This window comes from Kogia breviceps, chromosome 15, assembly GCF_026419965.1.
Source record: "Kogia breviceps isolate mKogBre1 chromosome 15, mKogBre1 haplotype 1, whole genome shotgun sequence".
Lineage (NCBI taxonomy): Eukaryota > Metazoa > Chordata > Mammalia > Artiodactyla > Physeteridae > Kogia > Kogia breviceps.
This window is the reverse complement of record NC_081324.1, coordinates 14711615-14717343: the sequence shown is the minus strand read 5'-3', so window position 1 is coordinate 14717343 and position 5729 is coordinate 14711615.

Genomic DNA, 5729 nt, shown 5'->3' with positions numbered 1-5729 from the left:
GGAAGGGACTTGAGTATCTTCGTTTCACGTGTCACTTACGATGCCATTTGCAAAGTTTTATCATCATCTTGGTGAGGAAGATCAGCTGCTCTGGGTTCCAAACCTGAGAGCTGGTGTCCAGTGTCCAGGTCAGCCTGTCTCAACGCTGACCACATTCACTTCCCCCTCAGCTGGGCTGGGGGCTACAGGGTAGGTCAGAAACCTTGCTGGGCTCTCTGTTATTTGATTTTCTGGTTCTTTTCTATCAACCCAGCTTCTGAGGATTTCCAGCTGTAGCTGGCTTTCCTGAGGAAAAGCACAAGGAGCAGAGGAACGACTGAATGTGTAGGCGCCCCAGAGATAGACATAGGTCGAGACAGATAACCGACACCCACCCCAGCAGGGGCTGAGCTGCCTCGCTGGGTGGGCTGAGGGCTGAAGCAGAGGCATCTGGAGATGAGGGTCCTAAGCGCTCTCTGCAGCCGGTGTTAAGGGTGAGACACGGGCTTGGAATTCCATTTCCCTCTCTGTGAATCTGGGTCAATGCTCATGGCTTGGTCAATTATTATTCGTCTAATTAACGGATGGTTGTGGGTTTCTAGACCCTTTAGATTACAGTTCTTGAAGTTCTTCACTGCTTGGCCGCGTCACCAGACCTACCCTCTCTGGAGGAGGGAAAGGAAATAGAATGAAAATTCCCTCAGAAGCTTTCCCTATTGGCACAGCTCAGCTCGGAGGGGAGGCCGAGAGGGAGAGGAGGTTGGAAGTTACTGTTTAATGAGATATGATGGTTGGAGGTGGCCGGGTCCCTGCTGGGAGGTTACTGTAATCATGGGGAGGTCTGCCAGAGGCAACGGAGGGCAGACAGTGCAAGGATGGGGCGGGGAAGGAGGCGTCTCTGTGCTCTGCTCTGAACCCGCCCCCTTGCAGGCAGTGGTGAGGCTATGGCCTCACTTTTTTTTTTTTTTTTTTTTTTTTTGCGGTACGCGGGCCTCTCACTGTCGTGGCCTCTCCCGTTGCGGAGCACAGGCTCCGGACGCACAGGCTCAGCGGCCATGGCTCACGGGCTTAGCCGCTCCGCGGCATGTGGGATCCCCCCGGACCAGGGCACGAACCCGTGTCCCCTGCATCGGCAGGCGGACTCCCAACCACTGCGCCACCAGGGAAGCCCTGGCCTCACTTTTAAGGATGATGGCAACAAATAGTTTTGCGAGTATCAAAAGGGAACAGCGCCTTCCTCCGTTCTCCAGGGCCCACAAGCCAATGAGACTGAATGGAAACAGCTTTGTCATTTCCCCCCTTGAAACATTAGGAAAACCGCTTGTAAAAGAAATGTCACAGTGACGGAGTTACTAAGCTATTCTTTCCCATCGCTTGGGTTCCCCATCAAGGAATGCCATCCAAGAGGTTTTCTGACACCTCATATAATTCAGTCATGAGTCAGCTGTTTGGTTATATTTTGTTTGGGCTTATTTTGCTTTCGGGGGAGCTGTTTCTGTACATAAATCATACATTTGAGGAACAAGTCAGAGAGAAGTGGTGGTCCTCAGAGTTGAAATCACAGCGCTCTAACCTCAGGACTCATGTTTTGGACACAGTCACAGATGGCCAAGCTTGTTTCTACTTCTTCTTCTTCCTCTAGCCTCCCAAAACGTCTTCCTGGAATATGCTCCTGGGAGGGGGCGGGGGGAGGTGAGGGGAGTGTTATTTATAATCTCACGTAATCCTCATTTTCATGCTAAACCATCCAGTGGTTGCTTTCCACGGGAAGAATAACAGCTCATGTGAGTTGGCAGGAATGCAAGGGAGGCACTTGCCACTCCTGACACCTCCAACCTGCGTCCAATTTAGAAGAGTCTTGGCCTCCTGAGGCAAAGAAATGACGGCCCCTCACACACACTTGTCTGGGCCTCTACGGCCGTGCACGCTGGCCTTGAGCAGGGACGTGACGGGTGCTCTGACAAAGGCGATGGCAACGATGACGGCTCTGACCAAATGCGGTACTGCTTTTTGCATCTTGGGTCCTTAACTTTACTGCTCGCAGGACTAAGCTCATCCTTAAATCAATGATATATTCTGGAATGGGCATCAGCTGGAAACACAGCTACAGGATGTCTTCAAAAGAGGCAGAGGAGACAACTTAAGGATGTTATTTAAAGGAATGGGAATAAACCAGTCTTAGGAAGAGGATAGGTTTTGGAAGTGCCCCATGGGTTCCTAGCCACACTGTACCTTACTAGCTTGGGGCCATAGTCAAGTGACTTAAGCCGTCTTGTCCCCAGCTTTTGCTCATCTTTAAAGTAGAGATGATGACCATTCTCATTACGAAGGACACGGGGAGGTTAGATAATACGTGAAAGTCCTACACAGGACAGAGCACCGGGCATATAAAAAGTACTCAGTAAACATAAACATACTGTGTACATGTTCCTGTGAGCATGCACTTAGTGACTGTAGAAATCATAACTAAACAGACTGATCTTATCTAACGCTTAGGATCAGAAGAAAGTCACTTAGTTATCTCTGTCTCAGATTTCCCTCCTATAAATTGATGTGCCGCCCCCAGGACAGGGGCAATGAGTAACATTTAGGTCGTGCTTTAAATTCTGCTAAGTGGCATATTATCAATACAAAATATCATTCTGCTATCCCTCATCAGTTCTAAAGTAAAGGAAAGTTATCTTAACCTTTGTAAGTATCTTAGTTGAACTTATTCTAGGAGTATTCTTTAAATCATTCCACCAGTGGGCTTGTTTTACATGCTACAAATTCTTCATACAGCTACAGATATTCTATAAGCACAGTTGGTTGAATAAGGCATGTTCGTTGCAGACAATGTCTGTATCTAATTGATTTATTACATGACAATGAATACATCAGTGCATTTTGGGGTTTACATAAGGGCTTTCTGAAAGATCCTAGTGGCCAGCAATGACTTATCAAGAATGATGAGGAGAGAAAATATGAGGAAAACCACGTTGCAGCGCTCTCCTTAGTGATTCAAGACATTGCCAGCTGGCCTGCAGCTGGAAAATACTGGGGCAAACTTTTCTAATCAAGGCTCATCCTGGGAACTATCTTCTACTTTGGCTCATCTGCAACTGAGATGGACTCAGTTAGCCGAATTGCGGACCATGTGAGGAATTAGAAGAATTTGTTCTTTCCAGCCATCTCGTCCTATATCACACAGTAATGTTACTGGGTCATATCACTCATGTTGAAATCCAGAGAAATCTGGGAAATTCCCAGAAAACAGTAGTTAACTCAGGAGGTTTCCTTGCTAAAATTATGACTGTTATACGTAGAAATGCTATGCTTCTGGAATGCTCATATGATACTCTTGAAGTCTGGAATTTAAGTAGAACGTATGTTGGTAAGTGCCCAAAGGGGAACTTCCCATTATTCTTTTTTTTTTAAATTAAAAAAAAATGTGTACAGCAGGTTCTTATTATTTAATCTATTTTATACATATTAGTGTATACATGTCAATCCCAATCTCCCAATTCATCACACCACCACCACCACCCCTCGACCTTCCCCCCTTGGTGTCCATACATTTGTTCTCTACGTCTGTGTCTCTATTTCTGCCCTGCAAACCGATTCATCTATACCATTTTTCTAGGTTCTATGCATTAATATACAATATTTGTTTTTCTCTTTCTGACTTACTTCACTCTGTATGACAGTCTCTAGATCCATCCATGTCTCTACAAATCCATTATTCTATTCATTAAATCCATCCCACAATTGCAGAAACATGTTTTTATTATGTAGTCATTGTTTCCAGCTAAGCAATAGGGGCAAATATTCATGTGGGGTATTTCACTTACTCAGGGCTTTAACTTTCCATTTTCCTGTGTCCTTCAAAAAATATGTTGAGGGGACTTCCATGGCGATCCAGTGGTTAAGACTCCACTGCAGGGGGCATGGGTTCAATCTGTGGTCACGGAACTAAGATCCCACATGCCACGCAGTGTGGCCAAAAAAAAAAAAAAAAAGAATGTTGAAATCCTAACCCCAGTACTTCAGATTTGACCTTACTTGGAAATAGAGTCATTGCAGATTTAAGTAGATGAAGTCATACTGGAGTAATATGGGCCCTTAATCCAATATGACGGCTGTCCTTATAAAGAGGAGAAAAGACATACAAGAAAAGATGGCTATGTGACATTTGACAGAGGCAGTAATCGTAGTGATGCATCTACAAGCCAAGGAATGCCAACGATTGCTGGAAAACACCAAAAGCCAGAAGAGGCAAGGAGGATTCTCCCTTACAGTTTTCACAGTGAACATAGCCCTGCTGACAATTTGATTTTGGACTTCTGGCCCCCAGAACTCTGAGACAATAAATTTCTGTTGTTTTAAGACACCCAGTTTGTGGTACTTTGTTAAGGCAGCCCTAGAAAACGAACACACCTGGTCTGTACATCTCTTTTAACAATATTAGATGTCGATTTGCAGTGTATAAAGGGATAGTTAGGTAAACATTTAAAACTTAATCCTTGAACCATTTGCATCTGCTAACACTTCAAGCCTCATCCATGTGCAAGTATTGCCACTGCTAAGTGGTCAACCAGAGGGCTCGCATGGCTCCCAGGACTCCACATGCAGCCCTACAAGTTCTTCTAATGAAAAGTAATTCAAATTAGAAACTCAAAATTCTGTGATTTAAAGCCTTAATATGCCTTAGTCTAGTTACACAATCACCAGATGGAACACGTATCATACTGTCAGTCCTTAGAAGAAAACCACTAGACAGTATCAGAAGGAAAGCATATGTTACTATTGGTTCCAGGAGAATAAATAAGCCAGGTATGAACATTTAAAGAATTATTGTCACTTTTGTTGGCATTGGTGAAGTTTGGCTCCTGTCCTGGTTATCCTTGCGAGAAGTGGTTGAGTTGTTTCAATCACTATGTCAACTACTGAAAGTTGGATAAAACCAGAATTTGACAATATTAGGGATACACTCCTTTTGCATTTGCTTTTCAAAGATGTGCTCTATTACTAGTGCAGAAAGCACTATCTTAAGAGTATCCACAGATGAAGATAAAAATAAGTTAAATAGGGGCCTTTCCTGGTGGCGCAGTAGTTGAGAATCTGCCTGCCGATGCAGGGGACATGGGTTCGTGCCCCGGTCCGGGAGGATCCCACGTGCCGCGGAGCGGCTGGGCCCGTGAGCCATGGCCGCTGAGCCTGTGTGTCTGGAGCCTGTGCTCCATAATGGGAGAGGCCACAACAGTGAGAGGCCCACGTACCACAAAAAAAAAAATAATAATAATAATAATTTAAATAAGTGATTGGATAGAGGACCTCTATGTGCTCGAATTTTTTTTAAATTTAATTTATTTTTTTATACAGCAGGTTCTTATTAGTCATCCATTTTATACACATCAGTGTATGCATGTCAATCCCAATCTACCAATTCATCACACCACCACCCCCAACACCCTGCCGCTTTCCCGCCTTGGTGTCCATATGTTTTTTTTCTACTTCTGTGTCTCAATTTCTGCTCTGCAAACCAGTTCATCTGTACCATTTTCTAGGTTCCACATATATACATTAATATACGATATTTGTTTTTATCTTTCTGACTTACTTCACACTGTATGACAGTCTCTAGATCCATCCATGTCTTTACAAATGACCCAATTTCGTTCCTTTTCATGGCTGAGTAATATTCCATTGTATATATGTACCACGACTTCTTTATCCATTCGTCTGTCGATGGGCATTTAGGTTGCTTCTGT